The sequence below is a fragment of the Chamaea fasciata genome, unplaced genomic scaffold (genome assembly GCF_029207755.1).
Source record: "Chamaea fasciata isolate MVZ Bird 193981 ecotype frontalis unplaced genomic scaffold, bChaFas1.0.hap1 SCAF_9, whole genome shotgun sequence".
NCBI lineage: Eukaryota > Metazoa > Chordata > Aves > Passeriformes > Sylviidae > Chamaea > Chamaea fasciata.
This window is the reverse complement of record NW_027094094.1, coordinates 21,131,290-21,154,023: the sequence shown is the minus strand read 5'-3', so window position 1 is coordinate 21,154,023 and position 22,734 is coordinate 21,131,290. Positions and strand designations below refer to the sequence as shown.

Sequence of the window (22,734 nt, the reverse complement as noted above, 5' to 3'; positions counted from 1 at the left end):
GAGTAGTGTAAGTCTTTTATTTCCAGATCTTATAACCTCAGAGGAAACTTCCCTGCTAAGACATTATATTCTGTAAAGACTTTTTTTTGGTAATGTCATATTATTGGGGGAGTAAGAGACATTAGTAGGGGCTTCACTTTGCACTGCTAGTCAAGATGCCCTATATAAGTTTTAACTTTCTACTGAATATTTTCCATGCTTCCCTACCTGAAACTGACTCCTCTCCCATCGCATTATTTGCCCACCTTCAGAGAAAAGTAAGATACATGAAATACGGCAGAAAAAACCACTTCTTTATTTCAATTTAATTAAAAATGCAATATTTAAAAGAAAAGTTTTTTGATCAATAAAAGATCAGGTTAGATGGTCAACCTATGACAGACAACTAACCTTTCCTGACGCAGAATATCAGGGAGTTTAGAAGTCAAATGATTTTGAGAGCAGGAAGCCCCTGAAACTTAAGTGAGTAAATACCTGCGCTCCCTAATAATGTGTGACAACACCCCTTTGTGGAAACCGAGCTAGATGAGAAGGGTAATACCTTAGCCCAGGTAGCCTATGCAGAAACCATAAACCTGAGGCCATGGGAGGCGGGATATGGAAATTAGGACGCTGATGGCATCATTCCAAAATAGGTCATGTCTCTAGTTGTAGTTCACCATTGGTTCAGGGCCCTTGACATATAAAGTCATGACCCTGTCCCTCGTTTGGGATTGAACCCCCGACCCCAGATAACCTCCCATACTGTTATTAGAAGTTAACCACGCGCCCGTGTCTTTGGATGTTGCCCCTCGGACCATGAGGTCTCTGCGTTTGTTATTTCACCAGCATTAAAGTTCTATTTTCGGGCTCTCCATGGTTCCCTCTCCTCTATTTTCACCATGCTCCGCGCGGCCGGACTGGACCCGTACTCACAGCGCCGACTGTGATACCCCTTTAGTTGCCTTGGGGCTCAGGAAATACTGACTGAGGCTGCTCAGACATGCAACACGATCTGATTTTTCATAGCAGGACTATGTGCTACTGATTTTAAAAATACTGTGCAACATTACACATTTCTTCTGGAACAGGAGAAACATATGGGCACTATTTTTTAACGTATGACAAAAAATGGATTTTGTGAACTGCCACGTAAAGGAGAATTTATAGTTCCAAATCAATTTACAGATTAAAAACAAAAGTCCAGAATACAACTAGCAATTAACAAAATCACTGCTAAGTAGTAATTAAGTAACTTCTTTGGACTCATTTAAGTCTCCAAAACTTTTACTTTATGGAAACAAGGTTCCATTCAAGGAGATACTTCTAACGTGGCAATTTTAGTTTTATAAGTCAGACCTAACCCTCTGGACCAATGCTCTCCTATTTGTTAGTGCCCCAATTAGTTTGTGTGGTTTAATTCAATTGGCTTATTTTTGAAATGAAGTGTATAGGGAAAAAAAAGGAGATTTATAGGAGTTCATGTTCTTAAAAACGGCATTTAAAATTATATAAATCAAACTGCTTTTGAAGCTCACATGAATTTTACCATATTCAAAGAAATTTCAGAGGGAAAAAGAATTTTCATGACAGGGATCAAACATTAGAACATCCTTGGAAGTGTTCAAAATGACTGAACATAAAGCAACTGTAAACTTCAAATTTGTTCTAGCAAACCTCTAGGGGCCTATTGAAACGCGAATTATTGCAAAAGTCTATGACATGCTAGATCTGTGTGTATTTGAAAAGTATGGACAAAAAATATGTGGACAAATCATACAGTCTCCAATGTTCTACCAGCTTCTAAAACAGTGTTTCAAAGCAGAGCATCCCAGGTGGTACTCTAACAACCAGAAATCAGCTATTTTACCCTGAAATAAACACCACAAAATGTATACACTTTGCAAACAAACCACGTAGACGCATTAGAACACCTTAGAGTTTGAGATCCTTCTGCGGCCCTTCCTCTTCACATGGAGCATCTCTGAATTCCAAATTATGAAATCAATGTGATCTTAATAATGCCTATAACCCTATATGTAGACAGTCCTTTGAACAGGAATGAGCTCTGTTACAGAATATTAATCAGAATATTAATTATGAAAAAATGTTCCCTGTTCTTTTTTACCCTTTACTTGAATCTTTGCCCATTCAATTTGTGTCCCTGAAAACAGAGAGAATAAGAAAAATAGATACTAAAGCTATCATAATGTATTTAACAGTGTTAACTTGTGTGCTAATTTATACACTATAACCATGATTTCTGGATTAGACTATCACTGAATAACTTTGACATATTTGAGGCACACAGAAAAGACAAATGAAAAAGCACTCCTTTTAAAATCAGCACTGGAGCTCATGTTTCAGTGCTTTTATAAGAAAATAAAGTTGGGATTTCTCAAAATCACCTACTTAGTTCAGAGAGTTGAAATCCCTTCCTTATGCTAGATAAACAGAATTTCTACTTTTTAAACAGCCAAACAAGAACATTTTGAAACTGTGTAACAGAATAACCTTATTTTAGGGAATGAAAATTATTAGTCGATGTCAAAGTAAAAGGTAGCATGCATTCTTCAAACATGGAAAGTGTCTGTCTCAAGTTTTCTGATTTATTTTTATGCACCTGTATCAATGACATGCCTTCATTAACAGAAAAGTCAGATGACTTGGTACTTCTTGGAGCTTACTCTCTCTTCAAAACAGCCAACTATGGAAACCAAGGGTTTCCTTTTTACTCCTGTCCCTACGATGCCTCCTCATCAGCATCTGTGATCCAACCCGGTCATGAATCTAGTAAGAAACCAAAGCTAGCAGAATGGTAACAAACACCTCTGTAAATAATAAACAGAAGAGATGATGGGGCCTCGAAACCAGAGCTCAGCAGTCATGGATAAATTCTTTACATTTCTCCCATCTTCTGAGGTTTAGAGCTCTAATATTCTTCAGCAAAGGCAGTCGAGATACAAATCAGCCATTTTCACAAAACTTTGCCCTGGACGGCAGTATCTATATGATACTATTTAAAACATCTTCTGCAGAACAAAATTAAGCTTAAGAGTTTCCTTCTGAAACAAATGTTCAGAGCTGGTACAAATCACAGAAAAACTTATTACAACAGTCACATTTACCCATAGCAATAATCATTGATAATCAAGGGGTTAAGTAGTTGGCAATGACATGAACAACAGAAAAAATTATTTGACAAGATTCCACCCTCATTCCAATCTCTACCAAAGCATCGATTGTAATTATAAATTTTCACCAAAGATGTCAGATTCTTATGTTAATCTCTGCACAATCTGACATTGCCATTCTTCCACTTGTATAGAAGTGAACAGTTATCATTTTGTTTGTATGTCACCACAGACAACATAATCAACAGTTTTCGTATCTTTCTGTTCATACTTTTTGTTAAAATGAATTTCGTGAGTGCTGCTTACTTTTGTTCCACTATGAAACTTGTTACTGCTTGAATAGAGAGTACTTAATCTCAACAATAAACATTATAATGTATGATGGAGCAGTCAAGGGGAAAAAAAAGTTTCAACTTTTTTTTTCAGTCCCCACTTTAACATAGTCTGTCCTTATCAAATTAATATCTAACAACAGTGACACAAAAGCAACACAATGGATGGCTTTGTTCACTTTATATGTACTAATCTGAAGCACAAACTGCCTTTCACTCCTTTTCCTTTTGTGCTCCGTAATTCTGTAGTAAGGAAATCTTATTTCATGAAACTCAAAGCAAAAAAAAAAAAATATAACTGGAAATAACTGGTTTATAAAATATTACATGTCAGCATCAATGGTTTAAAGAAGATCCACAAACAGATGGATCGCTTGTTTATTGTTTCCATATGCAAAGAGCCACCAGGAAGGCTGGAGAGCTATTCTCTCTGACCTGTCACTCAGGTGAAAGAACCATGCAGGCACATTCAGCTCTTGCTGCAGCTCTACAGCAGAACTCCCTCACCTCTAAGCTCAGTCAGCACAGTTGCTCTGTACCAGAAACAAACACTGATAGATTTTCATAACAGTTGCAAATGACAGTTATTGAAAAATTGTTCATCATAGGAGAGTGGCTCCTGTGCAGGTAAACTTGATCCTTACTGTGCTGATCCATTTACCTATTCTACATGGATGCTACTTTAATAAAAGGTAATTTTTAAAATCAGTCACCAGAGGCACAAATTGAAATGCAAAGAGGAGAATAAATTTCATGCTAGCATAGGCTTTACTTTAGCTTTTACACATGAACACCACTGCACCAACAGTGACACTGCTCTGGATTTTATGTTTGCTGAACTTGAGCTTAGAAACTGACTTTCTTGATATGCAGTCAGATGGGAAGTTTCCTTTCCAGGCACCAACACAGACCAAACTGCTCCAATAGCAAGAACTTCTTTGGGATATAATGACTTAGCTAAGGTTTGAGGCTCTAGTTTCACCAAATGAGTACTTTAGACACTTAATACCCAACTAAAAGCAACCAGACCTTCTATTGCCACCACTTAACTGATTTTATCCAGTGTGAACTAGAACCAGCTAAGAGTTGGCTTCAACCACACCTTACCACCTCACAGCTGATATACACGAATCATAGAAGATGCTTATTTCACCTAACTTTTAAGTTTAGCCAGAGGTAATTATTGTTAGAAACTGCAGGCCTGGCCTTGTCTAGAAGCAGAGAAATTGCATGAGTCCCCCTTGAACGAGAGCCTCAGGCCTGTCAAGCTTATGTACTTAACTTTGTAAATCCAACAGGACTCAAGTCTAAGTCCAATGCACATCCATAACCTCAGAGCAATAATACAACAGTATGCTTCAGGCTGCTGAAACAGCAGACTTCAGAGAACCCTTTGCAGCACAGCGGTACTTCTGTGCATGTGTAATAAACAATCTCTGAAGTGTCTTCTGACCCTATTTGCTCCTGACAAACTGCATTCATACGCACAGGAGTTGCAGAAGTCTTCCTGTAAACTTGCTTTTCTAGCAATTTGCTCTCCACAACAATTGCTTACATCTCATGTACCCTGCCATATCCCTGACCACTCTAATCTTGGAGCAAGGAACTTTAGAATATTCACTGCTAATAAAGTCCTTGGAAAATATTCAACAATTTCAAGACTCTGACACTTTTTAGAATTCAGATATTTCACACCACTGATGATTACCAATTTTCCACAATTACCACCATAATCATTCTATGAGGATTCCATCCCGAGGATACAGATGACCAGGAGACGTTTGAAACTTTTATAAAATATCTTCTGAATGTCTGGCATTTTGACAGAGTAATACTTTGTCTGCTCTTCTGACTGTCTGCTACAAATTTGTATTTGTCTTTGGATATATTTCTTAAGGCAAAAGAGTCTGTTGTGAGGAGACGTGTACCTTGGTTTTACTGCAGTGAATTATCTATTCAGAGATCATGCTCTCCCGAATGAACATTCAAGCCTGCTAAAAAAGTCTGCCAACATACTGTGAAGATCTGGGAAATGGCACACCCTCACAAATGCCAGATGTAATTCTGCCCACAAGAAAAGTCAGATGGATTCCTCCAATAAATTCCGACTTCTTTTGTCTGCCTCTTGGTTGATATATGATACCACTGCAGATGTATCCAATTTTATTAAAATTTGTCCCATCAGCTCTACTCCAAAAGGAGAATTTTCACATTTACCCAGAGTTTGTGCACATTTGTTACGAGTTGTTTTTAAGCTGAGACCCAAGTGTCAAGCTTTATTCCATTTAGTTCAGCAAGGTCCATATCTCCATATCTGGTCAGGCAGTCTTCTGTGTTTGTGGGTGTGAAAAACAACCGTATTTTTCTAAGAGTGCTTGAATATTTGAGCTCCCATCTCAGTAAATTTTTCAGTTAGCCCTGAAACTGGAATTATTCTGTTGAATTTGGCTAAGTTTGAAAATCTTCATAAATAGTGGAGTTCAAGCTATAATATATCCCATGGGACTACATGTAAGCCACGAAGATCTCATCACAGCCAGCTCTTCAAATCCTAGCAGAAGCTTTGCTAAAGAACTAAACTGGAGAATAACAGTCTTTGGTGTTTAAAACTTAATATTGAAAGCTTTTCTTTAATGAGTGGCTAATAAAGTACTTCACTATGGAGATACTGGCAAATCTATAATTACAGATATCACTTAATTCCCTCGTTCCAAAGACACCCCTAATGTTAATGTGTACACAGGAAATTCACACAGTTGAAAGCCAAAACAGTTGTCTATGGTCTTTGCTCAATTCGACACTAATAAAATCATGAACTACTCGGAAAACCTCATGTCTGAAAAATCACCCCATATTAGAAAAGTACCCACTAGAAAGTTAAATAAAGTGGCAATTCAAAGGAATTTCGAAAAGGCTTTTTTAGTGAATATTTACTGTAATTTAAGCCTGATAATTTACAAGTAATTATATACACTGGAGAACAACTGCATTTGCTACATATTTAAGATCTTCCAAAGACGGAACACTGAGGAGGCCAAGTCAATTTTTTTTTTTAATTTGGGAAGTATTAAGATTTGATATTGAGCTAATATTGTAAAATCTTGCACTGAATTACCCATGCATTTAAAGACTGATGAAGTAACTCCACATAAATTCCCCTCCTTCCCCCACTGCCCCAAAATACAGATATACAAATATGCTGCTTGTTCTGCACTGCTTCATATACAGAAACTAAGCTTTTAATTCAGCTTGTCTTTCTGTAGTATTACTACCCTTCAGAAAGGCCTGTGTTTTGTTTCTAAAAATGACATTTCTGGCATTATTCCCACATTACTTAGGATTCTGAAGATATTGTCCACAGTCATCCACCCACTTCCAGTCATTCATTTTGCAACTAGTGTTTGCAGAGACTGATGATCTAGAAAGTCCCTTGTGGTAAGATTTTGTATTCCACTTTCTTTCTTCTCCACTGAGGGTAGTAAGTTCTATTCTATTCACATTTAAAGAAGCACAGAATGTAAAAGTTACTGATGCCCACGGGAAGATACTTTTCTGTTTGGGACAAAGAAGAGATTAATATTGTGTGAGAAACAGGGTTTAAATTTTAAGACAAGTGTGAAATGAATTGGGGTTACCGTTTTTGTCACTGTGGTGTCACAGCTGGCCTTGTGATAGATGAGTCTTAGTCTGCGTATGAAATTAATATACACTAAAAATTTTATTAATGGAAGTATTAATTACTCCAAGATGATAACACACCTTGGATCTAAATCAGATACTGCTCAAGAGCACTCCGGGGATAACTAGGTATTGTTACATTAGTGCCTTTTTCACATGAGAAAAATACAATAAAGATTCTATACATTTCAGTTTTGCAGACAACTATCTAAGAGCATATTGGGGCTTCCTGTAGAAACAGAAAACCTCTAAAAGGGGCTTTTAAAGTTGGCAAAATCAGTAAATTTAATCTATCCACTTTCTTCTGACCTTTAAACCCGACCTGAAAAAAGTGTTCGGCAACATAAATTTGATCTCTAAAGGCTGCTGCAGATCTCATTTTCTGCTGTTTTTCCATTAGGCATTTATGGGACTTGCTGGTGTTACAGGGGACTAGTAAAATGTCGAAGTAATCCTGCAGTTCCTGTGTATGAATTCAGCTTTTCCTTGTGAGATGACAACATTTTTTTTCGTCTGCCAGGGTTTTTTCAGATACTGGAGTACAAGGCTAATACCATAGGTGTGACGTGATTTTTTTTTCTTTTTTTTCATTTGGTAACATTAACCAGATCTAGCAGTTCAAGTGTTGAAACAAAAGAATTCCTTCCTGAGCCAATAAGGTGGCTTGGTGCACATCTGCACTAATTGAAATCACAGCATGGCTTTTCAGGATAGGAATTGTATCCAAAGCATACAGAGGATTTGAAGATCCTGGTTGTGTGTTTGTGCCTTCTCACAAGTGCAGAGGACACCAGCTGCTTCCATTTATGAACTGTGCTGATACATGTGCCTCAACATACCAGTGACCTAATGAGCAACTCAGCAAGCTAAAGACTGGCCAACTGTTTTAACAAGGGAAAGGAAAGGACAGGTATAGCAGGCAAGACAATAGAAAAGCACTTATAATAACGATATCTAATTTTCAAATAGCACATTCTATAATTTATGCTATAATTCTCCAGGATTAGAGCTAGAGGATAAACATAACAGGTTATTACATCATGCTGCCCTATCATCCACCCATACTGGCTCTTGACTTCAAAGTTCCCTTCTCCCATCTCTTTGGCTACTGTGCTGTTTTTCAAGAATACAGCCATCAATTTCCAACTCCAACTCACTTTCCACCCATATGCAATAGTAAATTTTGATGTGAATTCTTCTTTCTAAAGAGTTCTTTTTCTCCTGACTTTACTAACTTTTCCCTTTTAGATGCTCTTACCTAACAACTCCTTCAGTATCCCTTCGGAAAGATCCCCTTCTATAGTACTGAACATGGTTCTAAAAGTGAGTTTTAACATATCCTTACACTACCTCTGCCTCCAGCCTGCACTGAGGTAACCACTGTCAAACACATTTCAGCTGACAGTGGAAGGACCTTTGTTTCTTCTCCTTTCTCTGTTTTAGTCCCACCTTATTCTGTCCAAGCTGACATCCCTACCTTCAAACCACATTCTCAAGTCTTTTTTTGTTGTCATTTGAATTCTTCTAATTGTTTCTCCATAAAAATTCCTTTACTAGTTTCCTTTATTAGTCACACAGCTTCAATTGAGCAGACATCACCTTATTCCAACTGTGTTTAGAAAAGGAATACAAATCATTTTCCATTCATCACCTCCCTGAATCAAGTATTTGGGATTTGGCTTCTCTTCAAGGCTTTGATACCCATCTTAAACCAGATTATCTGTGAGCATGCACTGCTTGCTACTTCACTTTTAAAGCAATTAGCTACCTGCTTTTAGCCCATTCTGTCCCACAAGCAGGTGGGCAGCTTCCCATAAGCTCTCCTTTTCCAGGTCCACTATAAAACTTTTAACACTGGAGATTCTGGGAATTCTGGAATACTCAGACCAACATCATTGCTATGTTCTTATTTTTATGTGCTTTCCCTACTGCACACTCTACAACAGGAAATATTTCTTTGAGTAGCATCCCAGCAGGGCTTGGATCTGTCACTGGGCTCCGAGGCATTACAACAATAGGATGAAAAAAGAGTAAGTTTGTGTGAAAGTTTATAGAGAAAGTTCCTGAGACAGAGAGGAAAGAGCACAGTTTTAAGTGTGTTTTACTCCATGCAACTCACATAATACCGAGCACAGTCAGTCCATATGTTGCAATTGCAGTAAAACAACAGAAATAATGGCGGGGAGGATAGCTGCAATTCTTTTGTTACAGCTAAAGTAAAATTACTCATTATTGATTTAGTCCTGGAAAACCATAAAAGCATTTCTATTCAATAATTAAATACTGCACAGCAGAGGGAGTTATACCAAAGACAGGTCCTGACATTATTACAAGAGAAGTAAAATTTATCAATGTTCAATCAAAAAAGCTCAATCAGTGAATTTCAGTGTCAACAGAAGAAAATTATGATTGTGATCACAAACAGTCATAAGCTTTCCTTTGGAAAAAAAAATCATATAATTAAAGGTGCTAGTTTCCACATCAAATTCCACTTTGGATGTGGTTAAATTCCAGCTTGGTTAAGTATTTCCTGTCTATTTAATTTCATCCTGTAGATCCAGCTGCACATAGTTATTCTACACTTCCTGTTCTAAACTATCACACAGTGCCATTGTGAGTTATTGAGCAGCTTCATTTTTGAATCTTTATATGATGTACCAATTACATCATCTAGAAAGTGCTTTGAGACTCTCTGCGAAGCCACCAGAGATGTCAGGTTAGTATCCCTAACAAACAACATATAGTGCAAACTTCCAGAAACCCTGACTTTTAAAACATAGTATAAGTAAATTAAGAATTGTTAGATTATGGCAAATTATGCAGAGTGACCAAAAAAATAAAAGCCAAATAAAAATTAATTCCAGAGAGACTTTTCAAAATGTTACCTCAATTTCATCATAAAGATGCCGCAGTTTCTATGGTAGTATTAGGGGGAAAAAAGGCAAGAAGACTTAGAAGTAATTATACAAAACTAAAAAACTGAGAAATGTACTTTTCTGTATTTCCTTTCACTTTTTTTGTATTATGTAAGAAGTAGATGACAAAACACAAGTAATGCCCTGTCAATCACTCAGTAATACCCTAGCACTCGTACCAGCTCCCAAAGGAACAGAGAAGCTGAGTCCTCAGATAACACCTGGTCTATAAGCCTTAAAAGCATTTAAAAATACTGATCAATATTTAAAACTGTACCATATATAATCCCCAAAGAGAATCAGTTCACTTTTATGCTACACTGAGAAGCAGAAATAGCAGTCCTGAACTGGCCAGCTTTCAAAGACTTGGTAAACCTGGGCTTGCCAAATAGGTTGCTGTTATTTAGAGTTCTTAATTTGGGATTCAGTCAAATAATCCAGTATCAGTTGTTCATACTATTCTTCCAGTTCCTCCATAAGTCAGGACAAGTAAGACCTCTCTGAACTGAACTCAGAAACCAGGATTCTTTGACAAGCAAAATGGCACAAGCCATCCTTTAAAATCTAATTTGGTTATATGTGTGGGAAGGAAAAAGAAATAGTGCTCTAGCCATGAACAGGTAATAGGCAGCACTCAAGCCCATGACCAGAATTACTGGTGATTCCAAGCATTCTCCACAGGTACCTCAAACACGCAGCACTCGCTCAGTCACTGGCACCAAGTATGCGCATGGAACAAGAAAAACATTTTTGGAGGACATGAACATATGGATAAGCAACAATACAACTAAACGAATTAAGAGTAAAGCTTTCGTCCATCCTCATGGGAGCTGTCCCGTAACCCTTCCATCAGTTACAGCCTGAACAACGAAGAGGATAATTTACCTGAAGATGGCCCTAATTCCCATCACTTCAAAATTTAACTTCTGATTTTGCACCAGGAATGTGCTTCAGGAGTTTGGACCGGGCGTGTTGGGAAGCGATGTCCATTTCTGCACTGAAGCTTCACTACCCAAGCCTCTGTGACTGGATGGACTCACAGGAGCTCAATTACCAGTGATACAACCTCGGCAAACAAAATCCTCTCTTGGCTGTACCACGAGTGAATTCTGTGACACCCACATCAACCCATGACTTCAGTCTTTCCCGTCCTAAAGACTGACAGAGGTTCTACACTAAAGTCCTCGGTGTAGAGGACATCACCTCTAACCACACAATCTGCTGATGATTCTTGTGGGGAAGTTAAAAAGGCACGGATATAACTTCAGCAGAATGCAGCCTCCTGATGCTGACTGATTATTAAAAGGAGTAAACTAGTTAAGACAGGCACCTGGATATCACTGCAAGAATTCTGCATGAACATTTCACATAAAAAAGACTAGTTAGTAGCTACATTTTCCCCTTATAACCAACATACAGGAGCATAGAACTTATTCTGGTTTCAGCCCACAATACATACATAAAGTCTATCTATACATCACTGCCACTTTGTCAAGAAACCTAGTTACAACATCACTTTCCTATAACATTCTAAAAAACAAATTTCATCATTCAAATGGTTTGAACCAAATTCATGTTCTTAAAAAAAGTTGGTGCTCACTGTGTCTCAAAACGTAGACAAACACAAAGAACAACATATGCTGCCCATGAGACCACCAGGCATCAAAGGGTTTGGATGTGGTAACAATACTGGTAGAAAATCTGCTTCCTACCATCACCAGGGACAACAGGTTAGTAAGACTAATTAGTAAGACACATTAGAAAGACAAAGACTTGCTATGATTCCTTCAGCACATTTCCGACTAATGACCCACAATAGCGAAAGACCCATTGGTTTAACAATGCAGATCAATGCTTAGATGCAGTGAGCAGCTTCTCTTGACTTCCATTATACAAATTACAAGTTGCTCGGAAGAAATGGTAACAGCACACTAAGAAAATGCAATTTCTTTTTTGTTTACACTTCTGTAAATTACAGTACTAGAATACCAATAAAGTTTCTTCACTCAAGTGAAGAGAAACGAAAGAACTTAATACCATGAAAAGTTGCAAACATGGAAATACATGTCAATGAATCCATGAATGTAAAAAACCACTGGACACAGAGACAAATCTGGGAGACATCAGCTAAGCTATTTTCACATTCAACCTCAAATCAATTTTACTGCAACATACACATAATGTTTCACATCAGGATAACTTATAATAAAGTTTACTTTATTCTTTCTAAATTTATTTGCTGATGTAGGGAAACATGACCAAACAATGAGTCTCCATTTAGCAGTGGAAACACAGAAATTATATTTGCATTTTTATTAAAATAACATGTGAAAGATGTATTACAGATTGAACTTCCTTTTGGAAACTTTAGCTGCCCTGGGAGACAACACAGCCTATAATATTTCTTTCCTAAGAATATCCATAATAGTTTTGGAAAGGTCTTAAAATAAAATCTAAAATATGCATGAAATATATGTTTTTCATGAGTTCTTTTTTTCCCCTGTCTTTTCCTTATGAGCTCTAAACTGCCAATTTTAATGTTTTAATATTTAATTCAATTCACTTAGTCTTTTCACCCTTTGCCTTGTAGGACTTGGGAGAGAAAGGTTGAAAAGTTAAAGAAAAGGGGAATTTATCTAATTAAATGGAAATCTTTTAATGATGTTATGAAACCACTCAGAGCAATGTTTTAGATTTGCTCCTGCTGTTGTTTGAAGCTGTGGTGTTAAAAATGCCCTGGTTAGAGTTACAGACTGTTCTAAAAAACTGTGAGGAATTTATGTAGGATTTAAAACAGACACATGCTTTTAAAGTCGAGAACCTTCAAATACTACAGCTAATCCACACAATAATTCAACAACCAACCATGCTCAAATTCCTAACAGATACCATATGCAACCTGTAATAAAAACTGCATCAAGGTATTTCAAGCAATAGGATAATTTCATTTTCCACTTAAGAGCCCTATTTACTTTTAATTAACGAACTCTTATAAGGTGCATGAAAATTATTCCACCATTTTGCATACAATGCTTACACTGAAATGGCTCCTGAAGATACTTTACTTTCTGAAGAGACTGGGTTATTTAATAGATTTGTTATGAGAAAATTACCGATCTTTTATCTAACTATACTTGACAAACATACACCACAACACCTTTTGCCTTCTGTAACTACAACAAAAAGAGAGGATAAAGTGACCCATCTGGTTCAGAAGTAGCAAAGGTATAAGCTAAAAAGCAATAAGGAAAGCAACCTCCAGAGTTCAATGTCATGCATGCTGTAATGGAAAATGGCGCTTTGACAATATAGGAACACACTGTAACGATGCACTGCATTTAATGGTTTAGCCTTTACATTTTTCTATCTACTTTTTCATTCTAATATCCCCTCTCTCAACATCCTCCTCCTCCCCGAGGATTACACGTCTTCTAGAATCGAACTTTCTCACAGGAATAACTGTGGTAATAAAGCTGAACCCAAATTCCTGTAGTAGTTAAAAAAAATGTACTTCATACAAATAACAGGATGTAATTCCTCTTTTGACTGTCTCTTTAGTTAAGCAATATATTTAGTTGGCTAAATAATTAGGCCATTGCTAAATGTGAAGATTTTTCAAATGTGAATCTAATTAGCCTAAGTCAAAAAGGTATTTCATGGGAAATTATTTTTTGCCTTCAAGGAGATGATTCTACACTCAGTGAAATTGTGTCATCTTATTAACACTCAGCTTGTCTGGTATAGGTCCTGAATGATCTACTCCTGTACTCTGTTCCAAATTACAGATTCAGTAGTTCCTGAATACTAGCAATCTCTACCAAAATGCTCAGGATTTCTATTAAAATGCTATACTTTGCAGAAGTAAAAATTTGACCATGTGATTATATTTTAAAAAACCAGTAAAGAACTCTATTATGTCAAATGAAAAATTTCTTTAAAGAAACGAATTCACTGTTCATTACTGTGATGGGAACTTGGCACTCTTAATTGAGGAGGTTCAACTTCACATCAGTGAAGTCCCTAACTGCTCATAGCCACAAGCTATCAGAATACCAGAAGACAAACACAGTTTCCCCCCATTTCCTTAAGCATTTAAGGAATATCTGACCACCATTAGATCCAGGCCATTCGGGTAGAAGGATTTTTGCCCTGGTCTAGTCTGATGGAATTTGTTTTACAGACATGAGCAACTAGAAGGATTTAATGTATCCTTGGGCATAGCATCTATGAACAGATTATAATTCAACACAGCACAGCTATTTAATAAACACAGCATGCACTAAACAAAGTATTTAAACTCTTCCATAAAACACCAAGAGCTCAGTGGCAATTCCTAAAGATGGCATAAATAACAATATGACTGTACAATCCTAGATAGCAAAAAAATCTCACACTGTCCACCTGAGGTAACCACAGTGTTTTGCAGCAACTTAGATTCCCTCTCATGAGAGCGTGGGAAAAAAGGAATCAAAATGAATAAATACAATGCATGACAAAAAATTATTTGTCCTGATAAAATCACTTTCATTTTAATTCACTTTATAACTACTTAAATGACCTAAATTTTGGGTGCTCCCTACTTCTGCTTCTGACTGGCCAAAATGAACAATTCACAAAGCTTTTTTTGGGCTGCAGAGTATCATTTCCTCTGTACCAACACTTCGACAAACTTCAGCAACTTACTGGTGTTCACTGAGTGGAAGCGTGATCAGTCCATCTTCCAAAGCCCAGTGTTCACATCTCTTAAACAAGTTATTTGGGAGATAATGCTTTACATCAGCTGTGACTACCCTTGAACTGCTTTTCAGAGTCCAAAATAGAATTAAACAATTCTTATTCCTACAGATGAAACATTTCAATAAAGTATTTCTAAATTATTGCTTAATTCTAGGTTTGAAAGCTGTGTTTTTATGTATCTATAAGCTACTCAGTAAAATGGTGTTTTGTCTTTATTTGTCTGAAGTTGTTTTATGAAAAGATGAAGGAAAAATGATCATAAAACAATGTAATTTTAAAAGCAAGACTATTGACTTCAACTGAAATGCTTTCCAAAGATTTTTAATTGCCCTAAATTTGTGAAAAACTGCCCAGGAGATCAACAAATTCATATCAATGAACTGCATTATACTATTGAGAGAACCCTTGGCCTCAAGCCAGGGAGAACAAATAGAAAGGGCCATTTTCACTTGGCTGCAAATTATCAAAAAGCTAAGAGAAAGCTATGCAGTTAAAGTGACATGTTTGTATGGTGGGAAAAAGATCAAATATTGATCGTCCAAGCTGAGGTAATTAGAGCAGTTGTCAAGGAGATGTGATGCATGTCGTTAGCCCTACAGAAATGCATCTTTGTTTTATATTGAGTGAATTAGCTGTTCAGCAGTTGGCAGCGATTTTTTCTTTTCTCTCTTTAAAAGGCCATACACCATTCAGTAGCAACATATTCCTGCAATTCAAATCTTTAAAAAAATAAACATACACAAATACACATTAAAAGCTTCTTCTGAATACTGAAAGTTTTTCTACCTAGACTTTTATGGCTATTTTGTAAAAAAAAAAAAAAAGTGTAGAACATGCGTCTTCCCATGCTTATACCAGTGCAAAACCTCCAACTGTAAATGGAGAGAAAGATGCATGGCATGGAGCTGAAGCACCTGCTGTTTTACCAGAACCCTTCCACCTCAGCTAGGCAAGTCCTTGCAGATTAATGTCAATCCACTGAGGATGGAAGCTCACACCACCATGGACACCACAGACCCATGTGCTGGAGCTGGTGGCACTCATGCATTTCACCCAGCAGTGGAATGGTGCCCCTTCCCCAGCAGCGGGCCCACGGTGCCAAGATCTCCGTGCGCCTCCCCTCTCCTCCAGCAGCTGGAGCCCAGCAGAGGCCAGGCTGGCAGCAGCACCTTCTGCCACAGCCCTGGCTTTGCCAGAGCTCGGCCCTGGGACGCTGGTGCCAAGGAAGGGCAGAACAGAACGTGGCACCTTCTAGAAACGCACAACTCTGCAGGGTTACCAGACTCCCCACAAAGACACGGGCCAAACCAACAGCTCCAGCTCTGCAAACTGGATTTACACACTTCAGTCATCAAATCGGTATCTATCAACAAGGAAGAACATTACAGATAGAACACGCAGCCTTTGTGGCAACTGCATGTGCCAGGTCTAATCTCTCAGACAAAGCAGTGTTGTTTCTAGAAGACGTTTACTAAACATCTTCACCTACTGGACTAGGGGCAAAAGCCACCCCCTCAAACCCAATTCCCCCCAAAATATCCCCAAATGACAAAAGGTGAGATGTACAAGATCTCTATCCACAACTGCAAAATACCTCCAGGAAAAACAGCCCATCTGACACCTAACTGGGAACTTAACTTGCTATCCCAGGGATTTCCCTTCAGTATCATACAACTGTTTAAGTGGTCTTGTTCTTCCTGTGGTAAGATTGTTCTCAGTTGTGTATGGCTTTGTAAAACTTTCCATTTGGGTCAAAATTTGTCAGTGCTGGATGTCTTCTTTAAGCTAAAATAATAATCTTTCCAGGAAATGTTAAGCAGAGGACTTAAAAGGAAGGCATGAAGTAAGTCTGACTTAAATTCAATTCTCCATAGGATGACAAACATGTGAGGACTATGCTTTATCTTAATGTGCTGCTATAATATTTTCTTAAATAGTAAAGACTGAAAGCTACGAATTTGATAAAATCCAGCAATTTATTTTTTCAAAGACAAAGCCACCTCTACAGCTCTATCTTGCACACATTTCTCTCAAAAAGAATCTGGTCTGGAAACCATCTGAATAGAGAAGAGCAAACAGCCAGCTTCCAGTAGAATACTGAACTAAGCCTCAAAGCCTTGTTTCCTCACTATGATGATCCCAGATTTTTATTTTTTAAATACTTATCACCATTTAAAAGCTTCAACAGTAAGCACTAATGAAGGATTTTCATACTGCTCTCAAGAATTCAAAAAATGTTTATAAAGAGAAAACAAAACACAGCTGCTCAATCCACCAATAAAAAAACCCTGAGCATATTAATATATAAAATGAAATAGCCTGTCTTTACTGCTGTGCCATGTCTGTAGTTTATTTCAAATAATTCAATAAAAATAACTTGCTTTAACAGAAGCAGACCAGGTACTGGAGTTGATACTTCTTCACAAGCCTGTGTTCTTTTTGAGCAGAGCTGTACTGAATGTACAAACGTTTTGCTTCCTTTGGTCATTTACTCCTCCCTACACAGAATCAGATTCCTGGAATACCTATTTGCTGGAAAAGGAATACATTATCACCACTTAGTTCAAACAGTATCCTTCTTATAAAAGACAAACGAAAGTAAAATCTTGAGCCAAGTGCAATATTTCATTGGTCTGCATCCCACGGGGCTACATAACATGGCAATGCTTTATAAAGACCTACTGAGCAATCAGATGTGAGTTTGAGAAACTGGCTGCCAATGGACTGCATATTGTCAAGGAAACTTCCCCGTCTGTCATCCAGGAGCCACCCTGGCAATCACATCCACACCACCCACGCTGGCACCAAAGGCCCTTCCCATGGGAGGCTCCCACGGGACTCCCTGTTCACCCCACACGCAGGCAGACAAGGTGTCCTCACCAGCTCGATTCCCAGGCTTCCCACAGCAGAGGCTCAGATGACCAAATCCTTCAAACGGTTCAAGCTTGGTGCAATAACTAAATAACATGATAAATAGCTGGTGCCTCCAAGAAGGGACCAAGGACAAAGGAACCCTTGGGGTTTTACACCCTCACGCTTTTCCAGCCCAGGAAGGTCCTCGGTCCTCGGCTCCTGCTGTGTCCCTGAGTGACCGGGCCCCTGCCTGGGACACAGCTCCCTCAGCCCTGCATCGTGCAAAGTGTTGGCAGCTCATGACCCCTTGACAGGGCTCCCACCCGGAGCTCAACCTGCAGCTCCCACTGCAGCTGCACCCTGAGCTGCTGCACTGAATGTGCTCCTTAACAATACCCTCCCTGATAAATATTTAAGTACTTATTTCACATTTGCATTCCTGTCATAGACAAACTCAGGAAAGAGTCTTCTTCATTTTTTCTGCCATTGGAATTTGTTTGAAAACATGATGATACCTAAGCAAAAGCTATCCCTCAGACAAGTCAAATATTGCCCAAAGAAAAGGCTCCTGTTCAAATTGTTACAGAATTTTATTTCCTTACGGCATATAAAAGGAAAATACATTTCTTATTTGTCATTTGAGTAGCAACTTGCCTCATTCATCCTAATGGAGCCCCAAATTTGCTATACCATGAAAACGAAAAGAAAAGCAACCCAAAAGGCCAAACAAACTACTAACCCAATTACCACTGAGCACAGCCCAGATATTCCAGTTTCTTATATCACGTACTTGGTCAATACTTGTCCCACATAACAGCACAATGATTCAGAGTAGTCTTGTCTTTGCAAGACGTTTTCATGCACACTGTATACTGTAAGGTGATACTTATTCTTAAAGAGACACCGACACTGTCCAACAGGAGCAATATAGTGGTAAAAGAATCATGCCACGAAGAATATTTTATAGATACTGCCGGCTAAATGTTGAAAAATGCTGAATTTTTAATGTGACCAACTGCATATTTACTATCTTGATCAATAATTAAAGTATACTTGTCAGAATACATAAACAAGAAACGTGATTTCAAATACCTTCATTTATTATGTTTGTTTACTTGCTTCATCCAAAACCTGATCATATTTACTCATCACTGAAGCTAAGAGTTTCAACAGCACAGTAAATACCACACATTGTGTTTAGCATAATGAGACCTTTAGATCTGCACAGTATTTCTGTTTCAGTACCAGTGCTGAAATTAGGATTCTTCTTACAACAAAAGTCAATTTTTTGGCCAACAAAAATGTTGTTTCATAAACAATCAGCTCCTTTATTTACTACAGGCACAAGGCAGTTGGCCTCTAAATAGGAACAAGGGAAGGGCTGAATTTTCCCCTTCCTGTCCAGCTCACAACAGTAGACCTTTAATCTTATGTGCTGAAAACTGCATCAAGCTCACAAATCTCTTGAAAAAAGAAAGCCCAGCAATGGGCCCTATCTCCATCTGCTTAACAACAAGGACAGACAGTTCAACAGCTGCAGAAAAGAAATCATAAGGTGGCATGCACTGCCCTTTAGTGGTTGTAGAAATCCTCACCCATAAAGTACACAACTGTTACATTATCACTAAGAGGAGCACCCCTTACTGTGCTTTTCTTAAAAAAATCCCAATATGAGCTTCCCAAACTTCCATTTCTCAACAGCATGAAAACCACTAGTCTCATTTCAATGTAACAAATACTTCAACAGGAAAGGATTTCAGGCAATATATCTAAATGTGCCATGGTTTCTGACTCATCCAATTGCAGAGCAGGATAAGAAAGGAGAAGACAGGAAAAGAGAAGAGCTGAAATTAAAGAGAAGGAGAAATTTATTTATTAATCCTTGTAACTCTGGACACTCTCAAGGGCTTCTAAAAAAGATACTGGCATGTAACACATTACTTCTGAAACTACCCTTGACGACCATCAGTATTATGAGACGTCCAAGTAACTTTGATTACTGAACCCTTAAACTTCTCTTCCAATTTACTGAAATTTTTATTTAGGTAACTTCACATTTGTTTTGCCACTCATGCCCTTAGATGGCCAGTGATAATTGCTACTTGACTTCAACAGTGTATGTAATGCTTCAGTATTCTTCCACAGTTATTTTTTGTACCACCCACAGTTCCAAGATTCCAGGAAACAGCAGCATGAACTCTGAAAGACCTGATCTACTCTGACTGTCTACAGGTCAATGGTTCTCACAGTTTCCTCTGGTTAGTGTGAAACATTGAAAGGTTTAATAGAAGTTTAAAGCTCATTTCAGGGAAACATCTAGGCTAGTAAAGTGGGAAATGAATTTAGTTTAATTTTAAGGCCTTCTATGGACTAGCTGACCAGTCATGACTATCATGTAAGTTTTATTTTCCAGGTGTGAACAATATTTCAAAAGTGTCCTGAAATGTCCTAACAGAAGGGATGTATTTATTATAATGCATAGCAAATATTCAGTTCTGGAAATGAGGGTTTTTATATTAGTTTTCCGAGGAATTAGTCTCAAGGACTGCAGAATTTTTGTCTGAAGTCTTTCATTAACTTTGCACATGATGAATAAATGAATGCCATCCTGTACTTTCCTCAAAGCTACAGTGAAATAATATTTACTGTGAAAATCCCAGGTGCACATTCAGAATTACAGAAGATGACCTGCTGGCCCTGAAAATACCAAAACTGAAGTATGTTGCAGATACAAAACATGAAACTGCTGCATCTTTCTGATAATTCTCGTATTTCAATAATGATCACTTACGTCTCAGTACATTTCTTCTGCCTTTATCAACATAAAACCACTCAGCAATTCACAGAAGACCACAAAGAAGAGTGAAGAAAACACAGAAGTGTATCACATGCAATTTTTGCTTAAGGAAAAAAGAGGGCAGGACAAGGAATGAGTTTGTCAGATTATAAGTAATGACTACACGGTAAATATTTGTTTAGTCTTTTACTAGGATGGCATACCATTAAAATAGTCACTTTTCTAAAAAAAGGTGTTATTATTGTTCAAATAGGAGCAGATCAGTCGGCAAGGTCTTAGCAAAAACATTTCATACTCACCCTGTGGCCATTCAGACCATGGCACAAGTCCATAGTCCCTGTTAGGCAATTGTCCCCTGATTTCTTTTGGTTTTTCAACAGATTTGCCCACAGTGTTACTACATGGTTATTTTACGGTTTTGAGTATAGCATTACCTTCATCAGTAATTATATTGGATTTGGTAAAAAAGGGTATGCACTGAGATGGCAGTGAAAATTATGGTAGCTATTTATTTAGTTACACATCCTGCCAGGAAATGACTAAGTAATACAAAAGCCTTCAAACTAGTCTTGTATCCTATGTGACTGGAACACTAGAAAATGTTCTAACTTCACTATGTTAAATTAATGTTCTAAATCTACATTGTTCCACTGCCTTTCTTTCTTAGCTATCTAATATATGTTACCAAAACGAAAGGCAGTTTTATAGTATTTTCCCCAAAAAGGAGATGCATTTCCCATTTACAAAGAAAAAAAAAAATTAAACTTTTACAAAACTTAGATTTTCTCCAGCCCTCTCCTGGGAATGAAAAACTTCTAGCTTTTGCACAGAATGGATTTTTAACAGCATAGCCTTGTTCAAAGATGAAATGGAAGTTTGGTACTTTTTTCTCTTAGAACATCTTCAAAACTAAAATTAGGAGAAGCAGCACAGTGAGAAGTTAAGCAGTCTTCTTCACGCATTATCGTGCTATTGACCAGCAGACGAAGTGAAGAGATAAGACAGTGTGGCTAATTAGTGTTTAAAATACGTGCCTTAAAAACATTATTACTTAAAGGAATCATTTGTTCTTTAAAAAATGTATCCATTCAGTCATTTTCACTATTTTCTCAGAGGCAGCAAAGTGAGGGCTGGACTCATCCTGTTTTAAAGTCTGCAAAATCTGGCCTTCACTGTATTGAACTGGATAAAACACTTGTGAAACAGAGGCAGCCAGTTGGGAGTACTAGACAGAAGGTCTTTGGCACAACTTAGTTAATGAATCTAGGCCATGACATCCAGTGGAGCACTTGGAGCATCTAAAGAATAGCAAGGAGTTAAATTCTATAAGCTTTAAGTTATTATGGGCTGCTTTCCAAAAAGCATGACTTGCAATACTTGAGCATGCAAGCCAGATTTCATTTCTGGCTCCATCTCACGATGCTGTAATAGTTTAATTCAGCTGAACTAGAGATTCTCTTTTACTATAAAAATCAAGAGCTAGCACAATATAAGTGTTTCATTAACTGCAGCAAAATTCATTAGCGATTGATGAGAGAAAAGAAAATCAAGAGTGTCCTGCAGCAATTCTGCATCTGTGTTGGCTTCTCGCAAATTCTGCTGGCTGCTGAAAACCTCCCAATGATCGAAGATGCTTTTTGTTTTTCGGTTAACAATATATTATATATTACAATGTTTTTTCCTATCTTTAGATAAAGTAAATTTTAAGTCTAGTGTATGTGTGACCAGAAAACAAAGTTTGCATTGTCTTTCTCTCTGAATACTTTGCAGGCTGAAAGTACCAAATCTAACATTCACTAACGTATCGTAAATGAATCGTGAGATAAAAACTAAATGTTATTTCTTATGTCCAAAAAATAGTTTTAAAAATTACAATCAGATTTTGATTATAACAAAGAAAAATTTGAAGTTAGATTCAAAACAAATTGCAAACTATATATAAAGCAGATACTACCGTGGTATCTTTAGGAAAAACAAAGCTTGAGACTCTGAGGGATTCCAGTTAGAACAGAAAGACAGACATCTCTGTGTGTACCTGTGCACATGCACAGAATAGATTTGTACTCTAGCTCTAATGGCCAAAAGTTCCTGATGGTGACATCTCTCATACAGTCACCACCTCTTTGAAGAACTGCCCAGTGAACTGTCTTGGTCTTGGGACAGCAAAGCAGAATTTTGATTTTTTAAATTATGTTACATATACTTGAATTTTTTACAGAAAATTTTCTTGGAAGATGCCCCTAATTTCTTCAGAAATATAATTCATAGTTTCCTTTCCGAGCACATCACAATGAGAAAAGGGAGGGATG

At 37.6% G+C, this 22,734-nt stretch overlaps 1 protein-coding gene across 2 annotated transcripts in view; it reads right to left on the bottom strand.

Moving 5' to 3' along the window:
* The window catches only part of ADK (adenosine kinase), a 273,191-nt gene that overhangs the window by 89,751 nt on the left and 160,706 nt on the right, over window positions 1-22,734 (bottom strand). The gene's annotated exons all lie outside the window — the stretch shown is intronic.